Consider the following 15,525-nt stretch of genomic DNA (forward strand, 5'->3'; position numbering starts at 1 on the left):
AAGATAAACTGAATTGAAAATTTTGGAAGTTCAGACAATGTTGAAATGCCATTAGAAATGGAAAACTATCTTAACCCAAGGTAGTTCTCAGGATGCTCTTATGTGATTGAATGTCCCTGACAATGAACGCATTGAGCATTCTCCCTTTCTCCTATTTATCTGTCCACCCTTGAGTCAATATTCTCGGGTGCATACTATACCAGATAGTGTATTTTCATTTCATTGTATACACCACTTCCTTTCTAAAACTGAAAAAATTTAAGGTATATTTATTATAGTCTCTCAGCTACCCTAAGCCTTTTTTTTTTGTGTGGCCTGAATCAAGTCCTTATTTTATTTTTAATTTAAGAAGCACTTGGACATGTGATATCTCTTCCCCTAATATATCTGTTCCTTTGTGCTCCCTGAATGTTTCTCTCAGCTTACTTAGTTTCTCCAATTGCCTCCCCATGCAGATTTTGCCAGCAGAAGAGCAACAGGCTTAAAATGCTTTATATGGAACACTGACAGCATGAAGTATCCCAATTTAGTTCACTAAAAGAAATCAATTTTAAGAATTCTCATATTTTTAATGCCTGTGGACACTCCGTCATGGCTGAGATTATACTTTTTAGTATATTTTTGATCATAATCAAATAGAAAATGGTTGCATATGGACTCTTTTCATGGAGGAATGCCTTGTGATCTCCCTAGTGGGGAGAGTGCTGTCCTGGCCCTTCTTTGTCTGTGTCTCATCATTGGCCAGTCACTGATTGATCACCTCATTGAGGTAGGCTGGAGACATGGAAAGTTGGCCGTTAGTAAGACCCTACATCTGCTTGCAAAGTTCTCAGTGGGTCGAGTCAATAAGGAGGACGCTGCACATTTGACGTGATTTACTATAAAGCCATGTGTAATGGTCTGCGCGTGTACTGAGGAAACAATGCTTAATTCGGTCGGTATAGCAGGAGTAAGTGAAATGTTACCGGGCTTTTATGCTGTTTACAATAGAACGTTCCTTTAGGATAGGGGAGAAACAGGTGGACAAGACAAATCTAAAAGTACTATCTTTTCAATGAAGCTTTACAATTCAGAAGCTTAAGAGCAAAGTGTCCCTTTGCTTGTACCTCATTATGTGTATTATAAAGGCTGAACCATGTGGAAGAGAAACATTTTGATACTTGACTCCAGGGGAAAAATTGGTGAAGATAGAAAATGGCTACATTAAAACCCAGATTCCCCCTTTCTTCTCTAACAATTTTGCTAAGTTCGTTTGTATAAAGATCTCTAAATCCATTTTCCTATTATCTGATTTTAGAATCCCTTGTTATAAAATTCAGCCTTCTAATTGAAGGTTTCATAACCTTAAAGAATTGTTGAGTTTTACTACACATATTCCAAAAAACAAACAAACAAGCAAACAAACAAACAAACAAACAACAAACCTTTCTTTTTACTTTGGAAATATTTATTTTCTAGTCTTTCAAACCCAGTTAACTGAACTTGTGTATCACTTTTTAAGAAAGTGGACATTTCAAATATTTACAATAAAAATATTGACCTGTTCATTGAATAAGTTAAATAACTCTTGCTTTGCATAAATAAATATGGCACTGGTTTATAAAAGACTTGCTGACTATGGACAGAATACCCTTTCTCCTGTGCTACAAATCACTGACTCCTTTTAAGCTTAGAAACTGGATTACAGGATCTTTGAAATCTCTTCACATTCCAAGTTTATATTTGCATGATGCTATTCTGTGAATCAAAATGTTCTTCAGGTGTTTGATAATTGTCTAGGTGCTAACGCATTTATCTGAGTTTAACCTTGGATTTCTTTATTCTAACATGTTTGTGTTCAGTACTCTTACCTGGCATCATTAACAAGTTAGGATCAGTGCATTTTACTCATAATGGCCTTTAAAGGCTATCAAATTAGTTGTCTGTCATTATTCCAAATTAATTGTCTACTGTTATTAGTATTTCATTTCATGATTATGTCTACACAGTGATAAATGGAAAAGCGTATCACCTCACTCATCAAATGAAGGAGGCAAACAGCCTGTGTTTAGATGCCTTGATGTGAACATGACCATGGATACAGGTCTCTTCATTTTGCCTCCCAATGTTTATCAAATACTGAGATTCATTTCATGGCAAATTGTTACTGAAATATGACCATTCACCTGCCTGCATGTCTTCTCAGACAGATGTGTGGTCCATGAACAGGCTCACTGACTTGGGGGCTGTTGCTACTTTTAGTGGCTTCTCTTCTGATCCTAATACTTTATTCCAATGAAAACAGGTAGGTGCTGTGAAAAAAGGACAATAATGAGAAATCTGTCTGGTCCTTAGAGGTTATTTTGTTGTGCATTTCGACCACTCGGATTACTCTCTGAGCTTTAGTTTCATACAAAAAGTGTATTTCAATCTAAATTTTCACATTTCCACACAGATTGTTAATACTGTGTATATTCCAGAGCCTTCTTGAATTAAGAGTTGCCATTATGAAGAAGTCTGTTACTTAGGGCTACATATGGAGAGTGAGAGATACAGTCAAGGACTGTTATCGCTGGTGCTGTGATTTCTGTACCATCACAGTATTAGCATTATGAAAAGAATTCTTATGTATATTTATTTTTGCTCAACCAAGCACTTAATTACTATATTATATATGAAAATGATTTTTGAGCAGAATTATCAGAACACATGACATTCTAAGCCACAAACTTTCTTTTTGTGCTTGAATTTCTTCCATATACTTAGGAAGTCCAAAATTCACATCAGAACTATACTTTGTTTAGTATTATTTGAGAACTATTTGAGAATCTGTAAATATTGAGATCCCTTTTAAACTTCTCCTTTATTCTCCCCTTATTTAGCATTTATGAAGTCCTGAGTATATTTCTCCTTAGGGAAAGTATTCATTTGTGGGTTCTCCTTAACCTTGACTCATCTCAGACTAAAGTGTCATTATCCCATTTCTCGAATTGAGAGACAGAGATGAAATCTTGCTTGAGGTTGTAATTGAATCATAGATGTATTTGGAAGATGCTCTTTGTTAAATTACAAACACACACATCACAGAATATTATGAAAATATGGACATCTAAGAAGAAGACTTTATGACCCCTTTTGATTTTATTTGCATAATAACTACCTTCACATTCTATAATCATATGATTTTTTATACTAACTTTAAATCCATTCAAAATTATTTCAATTTAGTTCTTTGTGAAGGCATAATATATTTGAATAGTTTCTGAGGGGGTGTATGCTGAAATTTCATGATACTCTTAGATTCTCATCACATCTACTTATATCTTTAATATGTCTTTCAAGCTCTACCATAGCTCTACTATACCATAGTTTCTCTAGGGTCACAAGTAATCTTTAAAATGATTCTTAGGACCCTAACAAATTTTTGGAAGCTTTGAAATTATGTGTATTAAGAACTGAATCTCCGCCTCTAAGGAAGCAAGTGCTTACTTAATTACATATTTGACTTGGGATTATTTTAGCATATACAGATATAGATGTAGATATAGATATAGATAGATATGTATTTATATGTAATGTGTGTGTGTGATAAGAATGTGTACAGCTTTTCTGCTCCCGAAGTTTTAGTTTATCTTGATTTCCACTGTGAAAGGCTTCTGTTTTTCACAGTTTTGTTTTCTTTTTTTTTCTTTTTTTTTTTTTTTTTGGTTCTTTTTTTCGGAGCTGGGGACTGAACCCAGAGCCTTGCGCTTCCTAGGCAAGCGCTCTACGACTGAGCTAAATCCCCAACCCGAAAGGCTTCTGTTTTATTAGCTGTGACACAATAGGGGATAACCAAAAGATACCCTCAGATTTTTTTTCTCTTTGATAAACTCAGTTGGAAGAAACAAAAAGTCAGTAGCCCGTGAGGATGGGGAGAAACCCTCTGGGTAAGAGGCCAATCACATACTGTGGTCAGAGGAGGATTCCTGGTTAATTTGTGATTCTATTACAGATCTCTCAAGGCCAAGTTTTAAAGTTCTTTAACAGCAACCCAGAGTGTATGGGCCCTGGGATTTTCGGATTTTGTCCCAAATACAATAGAATTTTGACACTCATTACTTTTTCATTGCTCCTTCTTTAAATCATGGTCTCTCTTTCCTTAGTTGTTACTGTACTCTCTGCATCTCTGTCTTCCTGTCTGTCTCTCTGTCAACCTCTCTGACTGTCTCTTTATGTCTCTTTCTCTGTTTTTGTCTCTCACACAGAGACAGACATACACACAGACATACACAGATGCACAGACACACAGATTCTCTCTCTCTCTCTCTCTCTCTCTCTCTCTCTCACACACACACACACACACACACACACACACACATACACACACACACACACACACACACACACACACACACGGCTTGCTGAGGCCATTTAGTGTTGCTTATGAACACACTGATGTAAAGGGGCGGGACTCTCATGGAAGCCCCACCCATGGATGAACAATTATAGGTAGCTAAGTAATGCTGAGAGCAAGAGAAATCCCTTCTAAATGAGCCCTCTAATAGCTTTATAGTGCCAAGTGGTTATCATTGAAACCATATACTCATGGCTAAATAAAACAAAAACATATTATATTAGTGTTATTGCTGAACTTTGAGAATACAAACTATGTTTTGAAAGGCAGTCAAATAATAATCAGATATTGTGGTCAAATCCTTTCCTCAAATGATGTAGAGAGACTGCAAGACCTCATCGTCAGGTGATCAAGGTCATCCTCTGACTGATATGAGATCAGTGGTGGATAGAGCTTTTCTCTTTCTTAACCTAAGGCGGCAGGCCATACACATGTGCTCCATATCCTTAATTCTTTTTAATGAGCACGGAACAGTTTGTGTTTTAATTTAAAAATTGTGCCAAACTTCCCTCAGGCTCCATGGTTTTCCCATTATACTCTTGACAATTTGCTTAAAGCTGCTTTGCTGTATTTTTGTCCAGGGACTACAAACAGGATTTTAAAATAGAAAACACAAACTCAATTGGAGGCTTCAGAAAAACTTCCTGAATTACAGCTTTGAGTTGCAGAAGTAATCTCTTAAGCAACACACAGATGCAGCTGTCATGTCTCTGCGCATGTTTGTACATCTTCTGTGTGCATTGATTGTGACCCTAATACTTGCATTGGGATATCCTGATGTCAGATTGCCTCATACCTTTCAATGGGTTATCCCCTTGCCCTTTTTCTAACTTATGGTATTACTGACTGAACCCAAGTTCTTGCAAATGTTAAAAAAAGTAAAAGCTCTTTACCACTGCTTAAACCTTGAAGTTTACAAAGAGCAGAGTTAGTTTCTGATACTTTCTGTACCTATCGAAGTTTATTATTTATTTCTTATTACATTCATGGACATCAAACTCAAATCTTTCTTCCATGTTGGGTATGGTTGGACCATTCTTAAAAATCCATTTCTAAATCTTAATAGAGAAAGGTGTCTGTTAAAACCAGCCCATCCATTTGCATCCAGTTTACTGTGAAGCCTGGCTCTCGTCTTATGCATGGATCAAGGGGAAACTGGAAGACAAACCACCTTTGTAGAGGAATGTCTTAGAAATTTTCTTCAAATCATTTGGAATTTCACTTCCGAGCATCAATTTACATCAAAAAAGTTCTACACCATGCATCAGCAGCTTCAGTACAGGACTGCAGACGTTCTAACGAACTATTTGAATTTTACATTGGAATGATGGGAAGAAATTTTCCTTTCATCGTCATGTGACCTGACATCTCAAATCTTTTCAATTTGGTTCACTTAACTATTCTATTGCACTGTGACCACATATAATTCTTTATAAAGTACTGTTAATTCATTTGTAAAATTCTCCTATAATAGACAACTCATATTACTCAATGAAGAATTACTCAATAGGAGCTTCATATTGTGAAAATAGAGGGCCATTGGGATGGTTCACCAGGGAAGGCACTAGCCACCAAGCCTGATGACCTGAGTTTGATCCATGAGACATACATGGTGAAAAAAGAGACCTGAATCTCAGGAGTTGTTCTCTAACCACCATACATGTGCTCTAAGGCATGTGCCTAAACCCAAATATATGTATGTATGTATGTATGTGTATTTTTATATATGAAATAGTCATCAGTCAGCAGTAAGTGCCTTTATCAACTGAGCCATCTTGCTGGCCCTTCGTTCTCTGTGTCTAGTATTTAACTGAAGTATTGTCTGGCATTGTGGCTCAATAGCTCAGTTTAGTAAATGAGTAAATGAATGGATGAATGGGTGAATGAATACCATTTTTCCATAATTATACATTAGGATGAGAGACGTTTTTAAAACACTGCTCCTGACGGCAGCTGTACCTTTCTGATCTCACTCATACACTGTGAATGAGTGGGTTGCTGAATGAAGATAGGAACTTAGCAAACGAGACATCAGTATGCATGCATTTTATTTCAGGCCACTACAGCACTAGAGCCAAACCCACAGGAAAATACTATCGTGCAAGGAGATATAATTAAATTCAAAGTGTTGAAAAACAATCTCTAAAAGCCTCCAACACTGTCTCTACTATGTAAGGTCTTCATTAAGTACTCTGTGTGGAATCCAAAGGTAATAGCATTTATTGGTGCATCTTTTTCAATGAAGGTGAGGTCGTCAATTGTAAGTTATATGCATGGTAATAGCATAGTAATGGAGACATAAGGCATGCAGACTCTTAAATTGTGGCCTTTGTACTTTGATAACACAGAGAACCATGTAAATTGGGACATAATACACTCTTAATGACTTAAAGTGCTAAAATATTTTTACAAAATAATGGGAAGTGCTGTAGCAACAACAAAAGGTAATAACAACTACGAAGATAATTGAGTGTAAGGGATGAGTTCTCTCCAGAAGACTGGCTTGACATGGCTGGAGGCCAGACCTCGCTTATCCAGCAGATAGTGATCGAATGGAAAAGAACAGTTACACTGATGACCTGTGAAGCTGCATCTTTAGTGAAGCATTTCTTAGAGTAGAGAGGAATTGCAGGAAAGTGACATTTAAGACAGTGAACGTCAGAGAAGAAGAACACCCTGCTAATGAAATTACATAGACTTTGTGAAAGAAAAATTGTATGCAAGTTCAAATGCTCTCTCCTGTGAGTAGGATTATACAAATACTGTTGGTGTTTAATCAGCTGACACTGCACATAGGACATGCGTAAAGTGCACTTCAGAGTATGTGCTTTGTGTCCTAGGTGCTGAAATAGTCTCAACAGAATTGAAATTATTGTGATGAATCAGAGCTTTGTAACGGGCAGCTGAGTGTTTCAAATAAATCTTTGGGAGTTCATTATTATCCAACGAAATTATTGCTCACTAGATCTGAAATAACAAATCTGTGGCCTTGACATTTAATCAGAGCATGAAAACACGTTTATTGAATCTCGTATTTAAGATTATTGCTGCAGTAGCACCCCAATTAAAGCATGTGGATTTTAAAAATTCCATTCAGACACTAAATGTAAAATGCTTGTTATCCATGCATGGAATCTTTTATTTACTGCTTTATGTTTAGTTGCCTTTTCTCAAATATGCTTAGTTTGAGCATATTGTATAACACACACACACACACACACACACACACACACACACACACACACCAAAAAAAAAAAACCTACCCAGTTTCTTTGTAAGAGATAAAGGAGCAAGAAGGTTGACATGTGAATACTCTTCTGAATGATCAGTTGAATGTAAACTATTTATAATAAACTATTGAAAGGGAGTTTGTACCTGTTACAGAGCATGCATGCATGCATACATGTATATATGTATGTATATATGTATATATACACATGTATATATACATACATATACATGTATGTAGATATATATGTATAATTATAAAGCAGTTTCACATAGTGGCATAGTTTCAATTATGAGACATCAAATAATGTGCCTCTTCAGACTCTGGCTTCTTAAGATATGTAGAAAGGGGAGGGAAAGGAAAAAAGGAAGAGAAGGAGAAGGAATAGAGTCCTTGCTTCTAGTCACCCTTCTTTTCACATTCTAGTGAGAGAAATTCCAAGTATTGTCTATTCATGAGCATCTGCAAATCACATTTCAGCTTAACTGTCTCTTCTCTGATTTAATAGAAACTTTGATTGTTTTCTAGGATTTACATCCAGAGTAATTGTTTTTGCATTTTAATATAGAAGGAAGTAGATTGAATAAATGCATAACATATTAGAAATGCTATTAAGCAAACGATTCAGTGTGGTACTATTGAATGAATGTTTTCTTTTACCCGTCTGAGCAAAACACAAATTTCTCCAATTATTTTTAAATTGATTGTTCTTTATTGTTGCCCAAGGAAAAGTGGGGGGAAATCCATTTGTGTGTTGAGTCCATTTTCTTTTGTCTGAAACAATGACCCAGCCCACAACAATCACCACATAATCCAGGTATCCATCTCTGCAGGTCTGTAAGTGCAATTTATAACTATACTCAGCATGTGAATTATTTTTCGCACCCACTTTAATTCCCGTTATTATAGCGTTATTTATAATGCCCAGGTGTCTTCTAGGACAGGTACTTTCGTCATCTTTGCCCTGCTGCATCTGTGACTGAAAATATGATCTCCCCAGCACTCCCACTGGGGAGTTATTGACGACCCCCACCGCAGCAGTGGTGGTGGAGAGAGAAGACACATCTCTGCTTGACACACTAGCATCTGAAGAGGTCAAAAAAAGTTGTTGGAAATATAGGGCCACATGTGGTAGTGGAGGCCTGCAATCTCAGCTCTTGGAAGCCAAGTGGAGAGGATCTTTTTGGGGTTTTATAACAAGATCTTGTGTCAGACAGATAGATGGACAAAAAATATATAAAACAAAATAAAAGCAATCAGGGAACCTAATACAGAGGCCTGAACTGCTTTAGATACTTTGCTTTCTGGTTCTGGGGTTCTGTGTGAAAAGTGGGTTAGGAATGAGTATTCCAGTTGACTTGGCATAAACACATTCAGCTGCTTACCTTGTGTGCTGACACTAGTGTAACATGTCATAAGGTCCTTATGAACGAAAAGAGTGTGTAATTGTGAGGTCACAACTGCTTCTCAGAATACTAATGGTATCTTACCTGTTCGCCTACCTGACCTTGGAAAATAAACTTGCTTTTGATGGTACATTAAGAATGGAGCCATAGACTCTTGTTGGAAGTGTTGTAGGTAGATTCAGTAAATGTGTTGCTGGAATTAATATAGCTATCGAAGCTGTGTTGATAAAAGTAGGTATGGTAGAGGCAGCAGCTCTATCATGTTCCAGTCATACAGGCAAGTAGCATTTTGATATGTTTTTTTTTCTTTTTTCCTTTCCAATAAATATGTGTTACAGATAATATAAATGAAGAAGACAAAAGCAGTCCAATTTTTTAAAGCTTTGAAGAAATAGGCCTCCTGTCAGGAGATTTGTTCCCCTAGGGTGGGAGAAACAACACAAAGCATGTTGTATTTGTTTCTTAAAAGGTACTCCAAGAGACATTTCCCAACAGCAAGCTAAATAGCATGTGGCAGTTGCCACAGCAACCCATTTTTGTGATTTGCAGAATAAGCAGGCAAACCTGATGCAAATTGTCAGTCAATGAATTGTGTTCTCATGGAAGCTGGAACAAATGCAGCCTCGTTTGGTCAATTTATGTGCATTTGTGGCGCCTCATTCTCATGCACTTTCAATATGCTGCCATGTATCAATATTTCATTCTTCAGCTGTATAATTTCTGAGTTTCGTATATGATGTTAACTGGAATAACTAGATGTCAGATAAGCAGAAAGGCTATTATTGACATCTCTTTACAATTCTTCAGCATAATGATATATCAGTTCTTGAGATTATGAGGAAGATTCAACTTAAAGTTCTTTTAAGTGTGTATTTTTTTTTAATCTACAAGGATAGAAGCCTATTTTTCCCTCATTGAGACGTAGGCTGCTGAAGTGGGCCGAGCTCTGGTCTGGAAATTCCTGAAATGTCATAGGTTCTCCTTTGCTCTATGAAGTCTAGCAGGTGGTCCCACAGAATGCACTGGGCTCTATATTCAACTTCTCCTTCTGTTCCCCTCTGCTGTCTGTTTACATGTATAAGGCTGTCTCCATCTCTCTTTCTCATTGCCTTTCTTATTCATTGAAATGTCTGAGAAGTTATGACCTTCACGTTTTGAATCAATTTTGTTCATGCTCTGACAGAATGAGAACCTGATTATTTCTACACATATTTAAAGCTGGAATAAGTGAAACAGAAAGTTTACTAGGAATCCACACATGTCTCATCTCTATGTTTCTTTAGTAAGTACCCCACTAATCATCTTCTCTAACAGACTTGCACTTCCTTTTATTTCAAAGTCTATTTTTAAGACTTTCTCCTAAAACCAAAAACGGAGCAGACTAAGTAATAGAGTACTGGTGAGACTTTTCTCTTATTGAGCATAATTCCTCCTGACTGTTGATAACTGTAATTTAGTTTATCCTCTCGTATCCTTTCTTATAATTGATATGCTGATAGCATAAGTATACTAAATAGAAAAATTAAACCTGAATCAAGCAACAGAAGTGAGGGCATTGCTTATCAAGATGATAAACGGTCAACCTCTAAGATAATATTGACTTATGGATTGCAGAGCTATGGTGAGAGAAACAGAACATAAAGGCCACTGAAGAAATAAAATTATATAACTATTGTTTTGTCTCCAGCTGAGGTTTCATAATTGCACTTCTGAAAACAAAAACCAAACAAACTTGTCAAATTCATGCAGATAGGAATAGGCGATCCTTAGACAGAGGGTCATTTCTCTAGCAAATGGGACTTTCCAAAAGATTGCATGGATGTAATCCACCCCAGAGAGAGATAGGGGTCTGAGAATGACGTTGCTTTTTTTCTCAAACATGCTTTCTGGATGGACGTTGCTTCTCTGTGCCCCACTTTGTTCTATTCTTACCACTAAGCTAAAATGTCTTAAATAGTAAATGCAGTTCTCTTCTTCTTCCCTTTTCCTCTCCTGTGCTCTCAGGGTGGTATTCAATAGACCTAGTCTAGCAGTTTTGGAGTCAAACAGACTCTGGTTTTCCTGCATTACTTGTCACTGTCTCCTTAACTATTAAAGGATGAGTGACAATCATACTTGTCTTACAGAAATAGTGCAGAAATTAACTATAAAATGTTTCGGTACAAATTCATCCTGAAGCATGAAGTCATCATGAATGCCAGTCGTTATCAGAGTAACACTACTTCCGTGACACTGCCACTCCATTGGAATGCAGCGTACCTTACATCGGCTCAGTGGAGATGTGGTAACAAATGGAAGCGCCAAGAGAGCTCTGGGGATGGCACTTGCCTCTGATTGCCAGAAAGGCTTACGGGATTTACCTGCCTGTAGACTTTTTTCCTTATTATTTCAGTATAAATAACTATTACAGTCTGGTATAGTCTGTTGATTCATAGTCATTTCTGCGTAAGTAACTATTACAATCTGATGTAGTATTGTCTGTTAAAGGACAATAGTAATTGGATACCAGTCACAGCTCAGCCTGGCAAGATTGTATGACCCTTAATGGTCTGCAGATGTTTTAAAAGTATCCAGTGTTTAGATATATTTGGAAGTATGCATGTATGCATGCATGCTTGCTAGTACAGGAGTGGGGCTATAAAACTCAATTATCAATGATAAATATCCAAGAATTTGTTTCAGGGCTTTTTCCGATGTTGGATATGGGCAGGTGTTGTTTCTTGGGCTGGAGAAAACAAAGTCTTAGTGTTAATATTGATGTTGCTCTTTGTTTAGTATTTGCAAGACGTGCCAATGAGAGGACAAGTGGGGGAGAAATGAAACCCATCCCTGTGAAGTTCCAGTGACCAACAGACCCTGGGTGCTCTCACACATCATGGTAGCATCAGCAGTTGAGAAAATATTGTATCCAGAGTCTTAAGTTTCCCCACTTGTGCTTTCTTTTGGGGAAAAAAAAAACCTTATAGGATACTTTTAAATAAAGTTAGAAAGTTGTCGTTATAGGGTGTGTGTTTTGAAGCCTTGTCCTGAGTGTAGCCCTGAAGTGTAAGGCTTTGGATTTGAGCTGGAGTGTCCAACAGGAATAGAAATTCCTCACAGTGTTACGCAAAGAGATCATTTTATTCTAGGTTTTCTTTACAGAAATGTGAAATCTCTGTTGTTTCTATGGTTGCATTATTTACACGTGTATTTTCGTGTAGTAATTTCTCACTCTTTTGTCTTCTTTTCCTGGCTTAAAAAAGAAAACTTCTGGAAGTCAGAGGCAAATGCCACGCAAGTAGCTTTTCCCCCTGCCACTTCTGTCAGCACACCTCTACTCCTAAAATCATGTTGGGAGACAAATTCAAAACCCCAGACTTGGGCTGTTAATAAGCTCAATGGAGAATAACGTGTTACCGCCAATAAAATGCTAGTCAAGAGGCATCATACAAAGTGACTCTGGGCTGTTGTGTAAGCATTTGTCAGACTCCAGCAGGTGAGAGCGCACTGGTAAGGGATATTTCGTAGAGATGTCCTACTGAGTTTCTCTGTAGGGCTCAGTAAAGAAAGAATATAATCAGTACTTTGTAAATTTTCATCCTTAAATCTGGTGAAATACTTGAAAGGCAAGGGTTGAATGACCTGTGGTGTGTGGGTTCCAGTTGTTCCTTTAAATAATAGGCTCACATTGAGCAAGTAGCTTAATGTGAATCTAGTCTATGACAGTTTGTGGATTTTGTTATATAAATGCTGGCGCTGTATTTAATGACTTTTGAAATCAAATGTCCAGACAGTGTAGCATTCACTGGTCGGTTTGGCGGAACTTCAGTGGCACTCAGTAGAATTGCAGTTGGACTGTGATAGAATATGTAAACTGGATGCACAAACACACAGGCAAAGGACATCCAGTTCCTAGTGGACCTCTTCTGAGAGCCGAGAAAGATGAATGGCTCATTCTCTAGTCTGGGGAGAACAGAGCTAGACCACATTAACCAGAGTCTTGTCTTATTACAAGATGACTAAATTCACTTACTGAGATGTATCAGTCGGATCTCTTATAACTAAACCTGTAATTCATTTAGTCACACCCTCTCACCAATATATACTTTTGGGGGAAATATAACATGGTGCACCTATTATATTAATATTCTGTGTAGATTCAAGCAGTTTTCACAGATTAACATATCTTTACATGGCAGACAATAGGTCAGCAAAGGATGATATTTTGCTGCTTAATTCTTAAGACTTTTTTTTTTTGCAGAAATTCACTACAGCTTCTGGGGTCTTACTCTCAGAGTTTGTGAAATTCTACATTTTATTAAAGTTATCAAGGGAGTTTGATACAGATCAGCATGGATAAATATATTTGAGTCTATTTGCTGTGATACATGGGCACTTGTTATCCATATGAGAGTACTCATGCTTCTTTACCAAAATGAAATACCATTTTTTCAATGAATGACCAAGTAGTTTCTTGTCTTAGAATATCTCTGCCTTCCAAGACACTTGGAAGTCACTACCAAGTAAGAACGCGGGCGGCATGTTGTTACATAGTTAGCTATAGGGCTGTGAAGTGGAAAACCTCACGTGAAGCTTACGGCTGCGTGCATTAGTGTCTCTAGCACGGTGTGGGAAAAGAATTTGTGTTGGCCCAGAAGAGTTCCCATTCTAGATCAGGAAAATTATGGAACACATTTAAACTCAGAACTGTTCCTCATCTTGTCCAGATATTCAAACTATATAAAAGTAATAGAAAATTGGCAGTATTTTCCAAACTGAGTCATATCTTGGGAGTAAAATGATAAGTTAGGAATTGTTCTCTTATGCAAGTTTTAAGATATTTATGGTCAAGAGAACTTTAGTTGTTTTAAATCCAATTTCTGTCCTCTAAAATGTGAGAGGAATCCTAGAAGTTCATAAGTCACTCTGCAATTCAACCATGGTTCTTTTAGTGTATATTACACTTGTCTGGTTGTACACATTAATAAATATATTTAGGTGAGAAATTTTAATTAGTTGACCTATACTAAATGTCTGTTATTTATGAAGTAAGAATGTCCTCTCACATTATACTATGTGGCACATGATAAAGATTGACTAAATATTGAATAAGATCTTTGTAGGTGGACTGTGTTGGGGATGTCTGTGAAACGTGCTTCCCATAGAAGAAACATTAGCCTTTTCTAAAACTGTCATTGACATGCAACAGTAACGTGCTTCCTCCTAGTGTGGGTCTTGCTGTCAATATAAAAGGTAGAAATCAGGCCCTTTGCCACTGATTAATTTGGAAACTTGTTTATCCACGTGGAGTCTCAGCTCCCTCATGGAGAGATGAGATGTATACAGAGCTTAACCAGGGTTCAGGACATGCAGTGTTGGATCAGTGCTGGCAAGCCTCTCTCCCTCCCTTCCCTTCTTTATTCAAGGTCATAAATAAATATAAGAAGTAGTCGGACATATGCACTTAAAAGTTTTTGATTGAAAATTGTCCACGTTGAGCAAGCAAGATGACTTGGGGTTGGGGTGAAGTAACTTGGTACCAACCCCAAAAGCCATGCTCTAAAAGGAGAGAACTGATTACATCAGACTTGTTCCCAACTTCCTGAGGTGTGCGGCACACTCACATGCACACCCAGACACAAAGGACAAGTAAGTATAATAATTTTAATATATATGTGTCCTTTATGTACTTTAGTTGGGTGATAATTAGACTATTCTTGAGAATGGAATATTTTAGATACTTGAATTTCTTTTTTTTGTCATTTGTCTAACTAGTTATGATTTAAAATACATTTCCACGTTGTTAAGACATTATATGAGTTGTCACTGGAGGAAGCCTCTGTTGAAAAAAAAATCATGAGGATCGGTTTTCTCCCTTCTACCAAGTGGGTTTGGGGGATCGAATTCAGGCTGGTGGCAAGCACTTTTCCTTCCTATGCAAACTCCACTTGGAAACAGTTTGCATTACATTCTCCTTAGCTTTCGTGTGTAGGACATAGAAGGTGAGGCTTCCCCCACTAGCCTTTGGTGCGGGATCATAGTGAGAAACGCAGACGCTTGGCTTCTCATGAAGTTTTAGGTCTGGCTCAGAGTTCACTTTGAAAATCAAACCTCAGCTTCCATCAGTGAACTCTATAGAGCTGGAAAGTTACTGATACTGGACAGGATCAATGAGCTTCATTGAAAATTGATGCCTCTGCTTCAGCGGTGTCATTTAGACGTTTTCCAATTTCTTGTTTGAGATAGAATACATGAGGACAAAGTGTCAACAGATTGAGCCTAGATCCCTCGTGGGATTATTATAAATCTTTATTGAAATTGGAGGCTACGCTAAGATTTGCATTTCTTCCTTTGTGCTAGTATCTGCTGTGGGGCCTCAGGTGATGAAGCTATGGAATCCTACTTCGAAATGTGAAGGGAGATTTCTTAGGGGCTGATGTCCCCGTGTCCCTGTGAGCGGAATTATAAAGCTCAGCCCAGGCACTCTAGTTAAGTAAAGCACTGCTGTCCACTGTGGAACAGAGAAGAACTTATGA

General features: G+C 37.4%; 2 protein-coding genes across 12 annotated transcripts in view; one reads left to right on the plus strand and one right to left on the minus strand.

Annotated features, from left to right (window-relative positions):
• Positions 1 to 15,525, plus strand: part of Immp2l (inner mitochondrial membrane peptidase subunit 2) — an 899,718-nt gene that overhangs the window by 426,810 nt on the left and 457,383 nt on the right. The gene's annotated exons all lie outside the window — the stretch shown is intronic.
• Positions 1 to 15,525, minus strand: part of Lrrn3 (leucine rich repeat neuronal 3) — a 31,130-nt gene that overhangs the window by 7,835 nt on the left and 7,770 nt on the right. Inside the window, exon 1 of one of the 3 annotated variants that reach the window (XM_063262546.1) lies at positions 2,166 to 3,162. The exons of the other annotated variants lie outside the window; for them this stretch is intronic. The gene's annotated coding sequence lies outside the window, so the exon portion shown is untranslated. Of the gene's footprint in view, positions 1 to 2,165; positions 3,163 to 15,525 lie in introns of those variants that run through there. 3 annotated transcript variants of the gene reach the window in all.

Source organism: Rattus norvegicus, chromosome 6 (genome assembly GCF_036323735.1).
Source record: "Rattus norvegicus strain BN/NHsdMcwi chromosome 6, GRCr8, whole genome shotgun sequence".
NCBI lineage: Eukaryota > Metazoa > Chordata > Mammalia > Rodentia > Muridae > Rattus > Rattus norvegicus.